The sequence below is a fragment of the Corythoichthys intestinalis genome, chromosome 6 (genome assembly GCF_030265065.1).
Source record: "Corythoichthys intestinalis isolate RoL2023-P3 chromosome 6, ASM3026506v1, whole genome shotgun sequence".
In the NCBI taxonomy this organism is placed as follows: Eukaryota; Metazoa; Chordata; class Actinopteri; order Syngnathiformes; family Syngnathidae; genus Corythoichthys; species Corythoichthys intestinalis.
The window spans coordinates 6,039,572-6,055,294 of NC_080400.1; the positions used below are offsets into that span (position 1 = coordinate 6,039,572).

General features: G+C 40.9%; 1 long non-coding RNA gene across 2 annotated transcripts in view; it reads right to left on the reverse strand.

The window, feature by feature from the left end:
• Positions 1-13,736, reverse strand: part of LOC130917854 (uncharacterized) — a 28,477-nt gene extending 14,741 nt beyond the window's left edge. The window contains exons 1-5 of one of the 2 annotated variants that reach the window (XR_009063525.1): positions 13,375-13,736; positions 13,028-13,304; positions 12,311-12,484; positions 10,755-10,896; positions 10,379-10,555 (exon numbers count right to left, since the gene is read on the reverse strand). This is a non-coding gene — a long non-coding RNA (uncharacterized LOC130917854). Of the gene's footprint in view, positions 1-10,378; positions 10,556-10,754; positions 10,897-12,310; positions 12,485-13,027 lie in introns of both variants that reach the window. The other variant, XR_009063524.1, reaches the window with a different exon arrangement.
• Between the last annotated feature and the right edge of the window lie 1,987 nt (positions 13,737-15,723).

Below are 15,723 nucleotides of genomic sequence, written 5' to 3' on the forward strand. Positions count from 1 at the left end.
GCATAAGGTGTACATTTAAGTTAACAAAACAAAATAAATGCATTCATTTGGGATGAAATGCATAACTGATGCTGCAACAATCTAACGATATACTGGCAAGCGGGGTGGCCAGTGGGGTGGCCAACCAATTTATAGGGGTGGCCGTGGCCACCCCTGGCGGCGCCACTGAGCGTCGCCGGTGTTGTGCCGACTGTCATCGGTGGGTTAATTTATGCACCAACGCGGGGCTATCATTGGTGTGCTGGTACACCAGCGCGACGCTCCGATTGGTGGACTAGATAGCGTCAGTGTAAATACTATAGACCCTACCCACGTGACGTCACAACTCCGCTCTCCTGAATGGTACCGCCCAATTGTCCGTCAAAACATAGTGTTAACCTGTTACGGCTACGTACATTCCTCCTATTTACGGCGTGTTTTTCTACTCCTTAACATTAATAATCAAAATGGTGAAGGCGTGTGTGGCTGTTGGTTGCACTAACAGAGAAGATGGAAGGAGAGAGTTTTACCGTATTCCGAGGGATCCAAAGAGGAGAGCGAAATGGACGGCTGCAATTCGACGTGGAAACTGGGCACCATAAAATCACCACAGACTATGTAGTAGTCATTTTATATCCGGTAAGATGCATTTAAGATATACTTAGAGGGTTTTGGGCTGACAAATAACCACAATTAAGATCATTGCTAGGCTAATCACCGACAACATACACGTATGTATGTAGTGAGAGTGCTATCGCTAAGCCTGTCGCAATATGCAATAATTCCATTTATCGCACAATAAATAAAAATGAAGGTGGTAATTTTTCCGCTGCGATTTATCGCCTTGCGTGCATGTGCGTGTGCGGCAGACGTGCTGTTAGAAGTTCGGATTCCTTGTTACCGACTGCGCAAAATGCATCCTCGTTCCAGGTCCGGCAAAAAAATAGCGCCGGAGCCAATCGTTCCCATTATATACTATTGTTCAACGTATACCGGCCACGCCAGTGCTCCGGATTGACTGTGGACCATCTCCGGCGTGCCGGTGTTGTTGACGTGTGGGCGCTCACGTCAGGGGTGACATTTCACGTGGGGCGGCTATTTTTCGGCACAACACCGGATATTTGAGTGGCAAATGAAGAGCGCTGTGCTTCAAACTCGTCCTTTTTATGAAAGTCGATTGTCATATGCTGGTGTTGTGCAGTAATGAGCAGATGTGACTTCTGTGGCGTTTGCTAACTTTTTTAATGCGCGCACACACTAGATATCATGAAATTGCTAACTAGATGTGCTACGTCCCATGCCATTGGCTACGTGAGCCCAGAGTGATTATGGGACACGTAGTCCATATACTACATCGATGAATTATAAACCGCTATGACTGAATGGAAGTTAAGAAGGCCAAATCAATTCATACCAGTGACTATAGATAATGCTGCAAATATTGTTAATTCAGTATGTGACACAGATGGATTCGGACCACAAATAGGATGTCTTGCTCATGTAGTAAACCTAGCTGCTAAGAGAGCTGTAGCAATCAACAGTGTGCCCCTCCTCACTTTACAAACAGTAAAGATTGTTCTCGGCACTTTTATACCAAATTTCTTCAGATCAGTAAGAAGTAAGCACATAGATATTATGCGCTAAAATGCATGTTTATATGATGGCAATTTTTGCTCGGTTGCAAAAAAAAAAAAAAAAAAAAAAAAAAAAAAAAAAAAAAAAAAAAAACAGTTGTTATTTTTTTTCCCAGAGCATTAAACATATTGAATCAGACCGAAAATCGTGTCCCCCGTATCGAAAATCGTACCGAACAGAGACTAAACTGTATCGTTGCATCCCTATGGAACATCATTGCAGAAGCTATGAGGGGAAACGTTTTCATTTGCCTAAATGCTTAAGTTATTGACTGCAATTGTATTTTTTTTTTCTTGAAAAACACATTTTATTTATTCTGTTTCTGTGCGGTATTAATAGTCTTTTACTTAAGAGGCATGGTCTATTGTTTTTAGTTGTGATTTCTTAGTGCGTTTAAATGGGTGTACTTGGTATATTAATTTCTATCGTATTTTCACTGTGTTATTGTAAATTGGTTTTAAAAAAATGGGGGGGGGGGGGCGCAATAATATCACATATCGCAATAATTTATTAGATAAATTATCGCACACTAAAATTTGTTATCGCGACAGGCCTAGCTATCGCTAAACCATATAAACATTAAAAGCCTCAACTCCATTGACAAACGACATGAAATACATTAGACTCGACAGTGGATGTTAGCAATAACAAAAGATTTTGAATTGAAAATTTCGTAACTCACCTTTCCAAGCACAGGATATATTCCTGCCGAATTTTCGTGGACGAGGACCTGTTTCACCCAACCAGCAACGAAGTATTTATAAGCCTCCAAGCTCTTGAAGTTTTTCAAATTTTCGTGAGAATAGGCTGATTTTGTGTGGACAAGATAATTGTAAATATCAGCGTAGCAGATGTCAGGCAGACAGGGCGAAGACAGTGGGTCGAAAAACATCGATTTGGGCATCAAATACGGATCTGGCGACTGTATAGAACGAAGCTTTTCCACATAACGCCTTTTATGCAACACATCCAGTGAGTTTACGGCATCAGAAAGCACCGGGTCTTCCATGAAATGCATTTCTAAATTCCTCGATCAATTGAAACCAATGCTAATACAGAGACAAAATGACGGACAAGTGGGCGGAACCATACAGCGAGCACGTGGTTTTGTGACGTCAGTGGGTAGGGTCTATAGACCCTACTCACCTATGTCACAAAATGGGCGTGTCGCTGTTTCCGGCCGCCATATTGTACCTATTTTTTTAGACCTATTCTCATTGTTTTCAATTAGTCGAGCAAGTTATAGAGCAATTTATGGAAGCCCCGGTGTTATCTGACGCTGTAAACTCATTGGAGGCGTTGCATAAAAGGCGTTACGTGGAAAAGCTTCAGTTTATCCATTCGCCAGATCCGTATTTGATGCCTAAATCGATGTTTTTCGACCCGCTGTCTTCGGCGTATTTGCCTGACATCTGCTAGCTACCCTGATATTTAAAACTATCTTGTCCACACAAAATCAGCCTATTCTCACGAAAGTTTGAAAAACTTTAAGAGCTTGGAGGCTTATAAATACTTTGTTGTTGGTTGGGTGAAACAGGTCCTCGTCCACAAAAATTCGGCAGGAATCTATCTTGTGCTTGGAAAGGTGAGTTACGAAATTTTCAATTCAAAATCTTTTGTGCTTGCTAACATCCACTGTCAAGTCTAATGTATTTCATGTCATTTGTCAATGGAGCTAGGGCTTTTAATGTTTATATGGTTTAGCGATAGCACTCTCACTACATACATATATAATATGTAATAAATATGAAGTGCGATAGCACTACTCCAGATTGTCCCTAGTTGAATTTATTTTTTGGCTTTTGACCTCAATAGTGAAATTGTAAATTAATTGTATGACAACTGTCTGATTATCCCCTTATAATTATATATTTTCAGGTAGTTCATTCACAACGTCTGAGTGTATGTTGTCGGCGATTAGCCTAGCAATGATCTTAATTGTGGTTGTCAGCCCAAAACCCTCTAAATATATATTAAATGCATCTTACCAGATATAAAATGACTACTACATAATCTGTGGTAGTCGTTTGGAGCCCAGTTTTCTCGTCGAATTTCAGCAGTCGATCTCGGTCTCCTCTTCGGGTCTCTCGGAATACGGTAAAACTTCAAGTCTCTCCGTCTATCTTCTCTGTTTTTGCGACCGACCGCCACACACGACTTCACCATTTTGATTATTAATGTTAACGAGCAGAAAAACACGCCATGATAGGAGGAATTTACGACGCGCTAATGCATTAACATGACGAGTATACGGACAACATGGCGCGGGGGCGTGGCTGTGACATCACGTGAGTAGGGTCTATAGTTGTTGTTTTTGCATTGGTGAGGTGGCGGTAAGTTAATAAAGAAAAAGAGGAAAAAGGCGTTGAAGCTCGTGTGTTGTTTTCGCGGCCAAACTTCCGCTTAGCAAACGTTACAATATCAATATGCAAGGAAAAAAATGTGCTCTCTCTCTCTGCTTCTCTGATGAGTACATACTATAGACTCCGTGTGTTTGTCGTTGTTTTAAATGGCACATTATCGCGCGCGATCACGCGAGAGCTCACGAGGGGACGGAGTTGGCGGACCGCAGCCGTGCAGCACCCGGTATGATTTGCCTGTTTTTGACGGACTGCGTGGCACGCAGTCAACACTGAACCGGACCGGAACCGCAACGATCACGCATGCGGTGTACTTGGGCCTTAACAACTCGCTATGTTGAGACTGTCGGTGTATTGTGAGTGTGGCTTCTTTTTAGGGGATGAAAAAAATCTTTCTGATCAGCAGAGTGGCAGCAGCATATTGACACCTAGAACAATGAATAACACCATTTTACCAAGGTACTATAAATGGTTGGACACGCTATCCAAAATATGTTCCAAAATACTCCCTTTCCCCACACAAGAATTGGTAGCTTACTTTTTTACTGTTTATTTTCCCCTCACTCACTCATGATGTGAGTAAGCGCACCAATAGGAGAGTCGCGCTGACGATAAATGCAGCACTTCTAGGGCTGGGCGATATGGCCTTAAGTACGTATCACGATAAATTGAGCAGATTTACCTCGATAATGATAAATGACGATAAATTCGCCCAAGCAGACTGTTATATAATTTGAAAATTTGAATCAATGCATGGAATACAAATTAACCGTTTCTCGTTAAATTTATTTAACCAGCTTTCAATTTAACAATTGCACATGCAGTCTAAACATTAACTATTCAAAAAAATCTTGTAAACAATAAGAATTCTAGTGTGAACATTTATAACAGCTTGTATGACTTGAAAAATGTACAACATTATAAAAATCAATATGACGACTGTGCAAACATGTCATTCTAACACAAATGACATGCAGCTTCAACAGTACACTTCAGACAACTTATTGGTAATGGCTGCTGTGACATAATTATTAGACACAAGTGTTTACGTCAAGGTTTCAGTTTTTTTTTCCCCCCTAAACATTTTTTAATACATGCACCCCCACACAGACACAACCAGAATAAAGCTGTATTGCTCTGATGCCAATGAAACATTAAGGTTTTATGATGGCAGAATAAAGCAAACACATACAAAAAAATAGCTGTGGCCATTAAACTGTCATATTATATATAGGCTTCACTGTTAGATTTTACTTTATGATGAGTGCTTTACCATCATGTAAGCTTTCAGAGAAATCACACAGAGATGCCAAATACCGCCACATGATGATTGCTACATGGAAGTCCGTGCCCAGTCCACTCATTAATTTCAGCCATTTCGACAAGGTTATAGCCGCTGTCCGACTCTTTCACGTTCATTTGTAGCCGTTGTTAGCCGCTATCGTTAGCCTGTGGCTTGGCTACCAGAAGTAAGCACGGAAAGCATCCTCTCCTGATATCGTGAGAACCAGGGAGGACAGCGGGTGGAAGCCCGTCTGGAACCCGCCAAGTTTACTTTATGTCGGGTGAAAGTTTGGCGAAGCTAACTTAAGCCCGACTCCATTCCCTTTACTTGTAGCGTTAGCTGCTAGCGTTAGCCTACCGGGCTTCTGTTTGATTGGCTTCCTGAAAACCACGTGACTCCATACGTAGGCACACTGTCGGCTTTCTTAAAGGGGAATGAACATAGCCGAACAACACAGCGTCAAAGCGGGATAAAAAGACTATATTTTCTTGTTTTATTAAATTACCGAATTTACCGACATGGTTAAAATTACGTCGGTCATCGTGAAGAATTTCGGTGACGGTAAATTTTCGGTTTACCGCCGTGCTCTAACTTCCTATAGTGACGCTACAATAGTTTTACGAATAAAGTCTTTTCCTTTAGTCATTTTAAAATATATTGTTTGGTGATACACAAGCAATGCACATCCCATGCAAATGACCAGTTGTAGCGGATGAATGTTGTTGAGTCTCGATAGCTCGTTGAGTAAATTCAAATACTTGTTCTCCCCACTGTATATCAAATGTGCATTCACAATAAAACCATGGCACTTCATTGGAACATCCATCTTTTTGGCAGTCAAATTGAACAAAGGTCCATGTTTTGGGAAAAGGGAATACAGACATTTTTTTTGTTTTAAAAGTGTTAAAATGGAGAGTACCATCTTGATAATGAATCAAAACATATTTTACATGGTGGGTGATTACTCATCAATATCACTATCATCAGTGTCAGTATCCCATGTGCCTCTTTGTTTCCTTTGAAATATTTTCACAGTTCTGGCAGTGGCATAAATTTGTACACGACATTTTTGCAGAAAAGCATGAACATCTTTCAGTCTCACACTTGCTTATCTTGCAATCACAGTGGACTACCTGTAGCACACTATCTGGGGCAGGATTTCTAGTCATCCATTTTACTGTTAATTCACCATCCTCAATGTCCCATCCATTGCCAATTGGTGAAGGGGCACACATCATACCAGTCAGAGAATGTCGCATTACTGCTGCTTGGTAGTTTGCCCTTTTGCTGTGTAGGAAGAGAGCATCACTTGTTGGAGGAATGGACAGTTCTGGCAAAGCTGACAATGCCATACAGAATGCATTGTATCTTGCATCGTTGACATTTTTGGCAACTGACTGGCCATACAGATAGCACACATATGTAGACTGGTCAAGGTTAAAACTACTACCCAGATCTGTAGGCGCAGCCAGGTATTCTTCTTGCAGACATGCAAAAGAAAATGTCTTTGTTTTGCCCTTGCCATGAAAGGCACTGGTCGAGTCACAACCTGTGAATGTATGGATGCCAATGAGGGCAGAACAAACACTGGGGCCAAGAGCTGGTTTTCCAACCAGATGCGGGCATGAAAATGGGTCAGGGGTTAAAAAGGTGAGAAGGGTGTGGAGGAAATATATTCCAGTACACTGTATTGTACACCCCAACAAAATATTGAGCTCTGTCGACCCACACTGTGTTTCAGCAGGGCCATGCAGAGACCGGTGGAGGGGTGGGTGCTCGTAGATCAAAAGGGGCACATGAACAAGTATTTAATACACAACATAACTTCAATTTTAACCAGCTTTAGATAATAATTGGCTGCGACTGTGACATACTTTAATTGGGAGGGGGCAACAGTGAATAGTCATCAACACTTTCTCATACCTGTTAAGTTGCAGAAATTGCAAATAGGGAGATTTCTGTTTGCCAACCCCGATGACACGCACGCGCGCGACAATCGCTAAGACAAAATGCAACCTTTTTTTTAAAGTTCATTTTGGTCACAACACTTGTGTAAAAATTAACTACACTGTCAAAGAACCTCTTTTTGGTGGCATCAGAGATAGTCTTCAACTTGCTCCATGTATTGTCTGGCATCATGTGATACTGCTATGTTGCCTGTGTCATGCCAGTTCTCCTTGTTCCTGTAATCAACATCTAGAATATCCTCAGCTTTCCTGATCACATCCATTTGCACAAATTTGGACATCAGCTTCCTCAGCAGCCTCTTCATCTCATCAACCATCACTCCAATTAGGGTTTCGTCAGACTAAATCAGCAAGATTACAAACATTAATTACATCATTTAGAAAATTAATCATATTTGTTTTTAAAAGTATCTTTTTCATGGCAGTTTTTTAATTGAATTGTAACCTAGAATTGAAACTTTATATTTTTTGTTTCAGCACAGTAATAATGATATAATGTAATAAAGTGTATAGTATACACTTTAGCTTTAGCAAATAGCGAATCTAAATGATTAAACTTCAAGTAAGTAACGATACGCTTTCTCACTTAAATTCATATATTGTGGGGGTAGGACCGCAGTGGTTTAATATTCCATGATGTTTGATCCACGAAAACACAGAGTAAAGCAGCGACTTCTTCCTCGTCATCGTTCTCCCATCATTAGCTCTAATGCTATTAGCATTAGGCTAGTTAGCTATCGCTGGCAGGTAAGACTTACGGCAATTACGTTGACGAACGTCGTTTTTCCCGAATACTGGAGGCCGACCAGGGTCAGCTCCATCTCTTCCTTCCAAAATAAAGACTTGAACCAGTCTAAAAGCCGGTTTATTAGTGCCAACATCTTGGGAAGTCGGTGGTGCTTCGCCTCTTCCGTTGGGCTTTTCCAGCTCTGAAGGGGAGGGAGGGCAGGGAAGTCGGAGACGGCCAGGCTATTCGTTGTTGGTCACTTTCCGAATCGGGCCGAATGCTATCGTTACAAAACGGTGACAAACAAAAACGTTAAAAAAAAAAAAAAAAAAATTGACATTTTTGGAAAATCGGGAGATTTGGCTTTCTAATCGTGAGGCGTGAGCATTGGGGTCAAAATCGGGAGTCTCCCGACCAAATCGTGAAACTTAACAGGTCTGCTTTCTGGCTATGACTCAGTCAGTCTGCCTCTTTTCTTCCTTCAACCTCTGCATCAAAACTTCCTTCCTCAACTTGTTCATCTGAGAACAAACCACATCAGATGGTCACTGAGCCACCAACAGCACAGTTTTCTTAAAACTATTATTTCATTATTATCCATACTTAACAACTCTAGCACCTAATGATTAATAAAGCAATGACATAAAAATCTTATAGAAAAATAACATTGTAATTGTGTTTATAATTGGATTTAATACCCGACTATCCTTGCAAACTTGTTCTTACTAGGTCTGCTATTCACCCAGGTGATGAGGTATCCACTGCCTTTAGCAGCCTCATCTAACTCCTTTTTTTTATCCCTCAATCTCCCTTCCCTACGACGCATGTCTATGTAATGAAATATAAATATTAAAAAAAAAAACAAACAGACTCCCCGGTGGCTTTTAGTTTTAAAGCTTTCTTAATTTCTTTCTCACTCAATAACGATGGAGTTTGAATAATAAAAACACAAATCTATCAAAAAACAAAGTTACTGCTATCAAAAACAAAGTTGCTTCAATCAAAACACAGTATATACTTTTAATCCCAAAAAGTAGCTTCAATAAAAAAAAGTTTTTGATTGCAATAATAAATTTGAGACAAAAAAAGCATTTGAAAACTATTTTTCTTGATTGAAACAAATTTTTCCATTCAAGTAATGTTTTGCGTTTGGGCCACATTTTGGCTAGGACATTTGTGTCTTTATTATTCAATCAAATAAGTTGCTTCAAACAAAAAAATATATATAAAAAGAAAAACTTTGCACATGTGCCAATCCCCGTTTACCAAAGCCTGAGAGGGTTTGAGTAGACTCACTATGAAGCTTTTAATAAAGCCAAGCATTTTCTAACTACTTTATTCTTGTTTAAAAATAATTCGGTGGGGCAGTAACATGTTTAAAACTTATCATAATTCTTACATTTTGAAGTGCTTGAAAACCATTTATAAATGATACTTTGGTGAAAAAAGTGAAAAACATGTCTTATATATATATATGTATCTTTTTTCCAATGTAAAATCTGAATAAATGCATTGAACACGCACAAAAAAATGGGGGGGGGGGGGCCTACTTCGCGGTTTTCACTTATTGCGGCGGGTTCTGGTCCCCATTAACCGCGAAAAACGAGGGATCCCTGTATTTCTGAAAAGCTTTAAGAAGCAGGACTCATTCCCACCACTCGTCGGGCCGCTGTTGTGCCGACACCGGCCGTCAGCTCAAATCCAAGCCGAAAATAACGCGTCTCCGGCGGACGACGGGAGCGATGTGAGGCGCCCCCTCCATCCGAGAGAATGCCGCTTAATTTGACTCAACAGTGTGTTTCTTCGTTAATATTACCGCTAAATACACAAGCTTGACGCCAATTTAACGGGAGCTATTTTTTTTCATGGGAGATTTAGCTAGCTCTGGCAGTGTTCAACGCAAGCTGCAACGAATGGCAGTAACTTTTTTATATCGCGAAACGTGAAAACGATTGAAACCATTACTCACCAAATTCAATCTGCTGGCAAATACAGGCAAGTGTGTATGCTGCGCTCTGGTCTGCCCCGATGTGGATAAGGCCTGCTTTTTGTTTTCGCAGCTTTGCAATGCAACCGAAGGCTCTCCGAGCACTCCATGTACACGCGTAAGGAGTGCGCGCGTTTAGAATAATGGAACGCAGCTTGGGCCGATGATTGGTTCTCGTCAGCGAAGCATCTAGAAGGATTTGCTGACTGTGTTCTTAAGTGCTCAGTTTACGTACTAAGTTAATCACATGATGATAATAGTAATAATTAAATAAAACCTCCCGCCCCCCCCCCAAAAAAAAGAATTTCTCCTCAGATCTACGCAATTCACGTAGGTCGCCCTTTTTGACTTCAAAACGGCGAATTTCGCCGAAAGGTGAGAGATTTTCATGCCTGCAGATGTGCTAGCCATTTGTTCAGTGTCACTTTCTTGGCTTACCTCAGTAGATTCGGTAGCTGATGTACCCAATGACTGAGGTATCCTGTCCAAAAGTTTGTCTGTTGTTGATAATGTCTCAAAAAAAAAAACAACATTTCAGACATGTTGCGCTGGAAAGGGGTGTGAAAAACCAACTGGGGGAAATCACGCTTCAATCTTCTTTTCAGCAAAACCTACCTGAAACAAAGTTTAAGGGAAAGATGAGCACAAGACACACATATTCACATCACACACACCCACATCCACTCTTCCGCTTATATTTCTCATTCACACAAATACACCAAAGAGAACAAAATTAAACATTCTCTGAAAGCCTTTTTTTAGAGACTAAATATTTTTAAAAAAACATTTTTTAGTATGAAGATTTATAAATTACCTGTAGTCTGAAGCATCAAGCTCCTCATGGTTCTTCACGGTGTTCACGAACAACCTTCTTAGCTTGTCCATTCTGAGCACTTCTTTGTCAACGACGGATCACTTGCTCACAAAAGAGTTTGTAGCTCTCAGCATAGGGTTGTCTGAAACACCCCCCCCCCACACACACACACACTTAGGATGTGCAAAGAGTAACGCTTTCAATGCTTTGGCTTAGAGCTGAAACGAGTACTCGAGCAACTCGAGTAACTCGAGTTTAAAAACTGATCCGAGTAATTTTATGCACCTCGAGTAATCGTTTATTTTGACAGCTCTAAGCATCACGTTTTGCTAGGACTACTTTTAATGCGGGACAACGCGCTGTCACGTGTGGAGAGGAAGAAGGGGAAAAAAAAAAAACCTTACTGCAGCCGACAGCCGCCACAAACGACGCCGACGTTGCTAAATACTAGCCCGCACAATGCTATGTTGGTAACAGGTAGCGTCTGATGCGTCTCATAGAGATCACATGTATGTTGAACTAGATGCGAAATGACAGACTCGGCCGCGTCTGGGCAGCGTTTGTAAACAGCCGCCATCTTAAAGCAGTACAGCGCTAAGCGCTAATAAAGAGCGCTAAGCGCTAATAAATAAGATTAACGTTACTGTCGCTACTAGCTCACGTAACGTTAGCCCTGCGGAGGGCCAGGTTTCAATTAATTATGACCACTGTCGATGCGTGGATAACGTGTCTTACATACAGGCTTTAACATAACATAGCATTGTGGAGTGATGAGGGTGTAAAATAAAAACTTAATCATGCTAACTATCAATTTTAGCTTAGTAGTCATTGCTGGATAAAACACCAAGCAGCACTGGTCCCTAATGTGCTCCAATACAGCCTGTATCATACATTTATTTTGAACACTGCAAAAACTCAAAATCCTATCAGGACTTACAGTTTAGACTAACTTAAAACTTAACTAGAACTTAAAAATGGCTTGACACAAAGAGAAATTCAATTGAAACACGTGGGGAAAAAATCCTAACTTTGAAGTGATTTGTGTTATCAAGTGTAACAGCATTTTTAGGTAAGATATATATAAAACTAACTACTACTAACTTTGAAGTGATGTGTGTTATCAAGCGTAACGGCATTTTTAGGTAAGATATATTTTAATAAGATCTAAAAGTTTTTTTGAGTGAAAGCAGTGAATTAGTCTTTTTTTTAAATTCTAGTTACATCTGAGATGCAATTGTTGGCTGTTTTCAACAATATACATCGGAAATAAAGACATTGATTGACTGAAAATGGTTCAAGATTAGATGAAATGTCTTGTTTTCTCATGTATGTGTATAATTGCTCTTCACCTAAAAATATATTTGTTTTATCCGATTACTCGATTAATCGATAGAATTTTCAGTCGATTACTCGATTACTAAAATATTCGATAGCTGCAGCCCTACTTTGGCTAAAGGCAAGCAGAATACAAGTGACATGTTGTTGACCAATGCTTTACCTTTGAAATGTGTAATTTTAGCAAAGTGTCAATGGAATAGTGCAATGTAATAACTCACATTTTTTTTCATCCCTCGTTGCAGTTTCTGTTGCTGTTGACTTGGTTAGGAACCTAGTGTAATCTCGGTAACAGGATTTATGGTATCGCACCTCCATTGCAACACAGTCTTTGTCTTTGATATGTAGAAGGATTGAAGAGTCTTTCTTCATCTCTGCTGCCTGCAGCAACCAGCCTTTACACAAAAAAAGAATTAAGTATTATAGTACTATATTATAAATAAGTATTATTGTCACATCGCCGCTTTTCACAGTATATACGCATCACAGATTTAAAAGTAAAGGGTTTGGTGAGGTTGGTGAGAGTAGGGTGGGGGGGGGCCAAAAATGTGGTATTGTAGCAAGGCAAGTAACAAAGCAAGCAAGAGACGTGTAGTGGCTTCAATCCCTCTTTAATCTCTGTTCTTTTTCTTTTACACAACATTTTAGGATGCCCTTCATTGCAATATCCAAGTGCACCCCCTAGCGTTCACTTCATTTCACAACACAACATTTTGGGGGGGGGGGGGGGGGTGTAGCTGTGATCTATGGCTGTGAGGGGCACAGCTAACCCGAGTTTGGTAACAACTGCTGGATTCACTCGATAAATCATTCAGCAGCTCGCATTTTTACTAAACTATAGCCTTAAAAATTAACTTAACAACTAATCATTTTCAGTCCATTAATAAATATCGGTCCTATTGTAAATAAAAATGGGCGCGTGTCTGTGAGGCACATACCTGCCGACAATGTCTCTGCTTTGGCGAGATGATCCCGCTGCCGTATGCCTTCCGATCCCATTAAACGAGCATACCTTGACACTTTTTTTTTTTACAAATAATGCAGATGGCTGGAAGGACAGGGCCAGCAGAAGCGATGGGCAAACCAGAACGGGAACGAAGTGTTTTTTCTGGGACTTTCGGACGCTTCTGCAACTTCGCTAGTACTCGCAGGGGGGTCAGAATGGCTCGCGGCTGCAGATGGCTCTCCCCCAGCACGTGCGGATTTTTTCTCAGCCTTTAACCATTTCTGTTTATCAGTGAAACGCCGGTAACATTAGTGTGGAATCCAGCGTCGCCAGTGTTACCTCGCTCGCGTGACTCGTGAGGTGACAGGTGGAAAAAGAGGATGACTGCTCTTGATTTCTTTATAACGGGTGGCGTTTATTGCTGCGCACACACTTAACGTCCGACTGCCTCAACGTAGCTAGACTCTCTCGCCTTCCGGCGCGCGCTCTCTTTTCCCCGCGCGCGCATGCGCATACACCCGCCAGTCCCGCCTGACGTCTCCCAGGCAACCCGTGCAACACCAGGAATATTTTCAAAATCCATATCCACGCAATGTTTGTATATTCCTGCAAGATCCTTGTTAGCGCTGTGAAGACAAAGCCACTTTTTTAAGCAGGTTCTGTACGTGTTTCACCGTTGAAAAGTGAAGTCCAAGACGTTCTCATTGCATATGCATCTTTTTTTCCGTGAAGAATGAGAACGTCTTGGACTTCACCAAGACGTTCTCATTCTTCACGGAAAAAAGATGCATATAGCATCGTTTATTTCCCACTTTCTGCGCTCTCTTTTTAACTTTTTTCTCCATTCGCTCTTCTTCGCTCTCCGACGCGGTAGTCGCCATTTGCGATATCTGGTTGTTTTGGTGAGGTGAAAGCGGCTACCTGATTGGCTCATGTGACCAAAATCAGACCACTCCCGACCTAATGGCACTACGCGCACACCAGAGATCAATGCGCCTCAACGCAAAATACTCCCGGGGTTTCACCACGGTGAACAAAAAATGGGCACGTTTTCAGAGGGTGAACTCCACGGATTCTTACTTAGAGCTAATAAATCTATTTTATGAAGAAAAAATTATTTATTGCCCCTGGTAGTGTTAGTGCCCTGGTAGCAGGGGCGGACTGGGACTAAAAAGCAGCCCTGGACTTTGACTCAGCCCAGCCCACAAGAATCGCTGTACACAGATCCTCTAGGGGGGTCCGGGGGCTTGCCCCCCCGGGAGAATTAAAAAAAGATATTTTATTGTAAAATGCATCAATTTCGTTCACTTTGAGAGAAAAATGAAGAAAATGTGTCTAGACTTTGACTGTCTGACTTGGGGCGCTCAGAGTACTGCAAGGCTGAACTGGAGTTGGATTCATCTTTCTGCCCTAGCTCTATAATCAACCTGAATAAACAAATAAAAGAATTTATTTTTGAAAGCAAATTTTATGTACTCATTTGATTATAATAACACCTATCCCCTGTGTCTATAAAATGACTTCATTGTTTATGCCATAATTACCGGTAATCTTGCCACACAAATACTAAATTTAAATGAAAATACAATAAACATTTCAAGACAAATCCTGTATACATAACCTTCATTGGAATGTATTAACCAGAAAACAAAACGATATATAAACGATTAAAAATATATATCATATCAATTTCACTACCTAAACTTTAAAATAAAACCATTCATTTTATTAATATTTTGTTATAGTTCTTCTGAATTAATATTGCTGCTGCGTGTGCCTACGTTGTTTTACAGCTGAAATGTTTTTTGCTGGCACTAGCCCTTTAATTGCCATTTATTTAATTTAAATTGTAGCTACCTGATGGATAAGAATTGCCAATATACCTAGCAAGTAACCCTCTTCATTCCATCTCAGCCCGGTGGCAACTAAAAAGTCCACCAAAGCTCTTATCGCTCTATCCTGCCCTTTCGTGGGCCACAAGTCTTTCAGCCAGGCGCATTGCTGCCACCTGTCGGATTGGATGCGAACTGTAGCTAATCACAGAGTATAGACTATAGAGGGGATAAAAACAGTGATGTATAGGCTGTATTGGCTGAGCCAAAATTGTGTTGGTTCGTTCCACTGAACTGGATCTACATGACCTCTGCATTGTAATTTACATACGTTGCTAATTACTACCAAAAAAAAAGTTCTACTCACGGTTTCCAGTCATTTTTTAGTAATTAGCTTTTTCGTGTCGGTCTTTTTTTCCCCCCGTGGCGCAGTCATATTGATACGGCGGAGTCGTATCGTCAGTGTGTGAAGCCATTTTAGGTCACGTGCACCAATAGGAGACGAGGACTGTTGCTATGTGCTTCTAAAACAAACAATATGGTGGCGACCGTGTCAAGCTACAACACGAGCGAAGATGAACCAAAGATAAGAAAACCGCATTCGGAATTTAGTCAAAATGCATCGAAACGATGCTATATGCATCTCTCAACTGTCCAAGGGCGAAAAAGGGCAGGAATTTGGAAAAAAACGTGCAGAGCCCGCGTGGTTGCGTCAGACAATGGCTTTCTCTCCAGGCTCCGTCGAAGGATCTTGCGGAAAATGCGTCGACTGGGATTTTTAACGACATTGACTACAGGTAAGCCACACGCACGCCTTTACTACAAGGTTAATTGTTATTAACTTATGCTAAAAAAA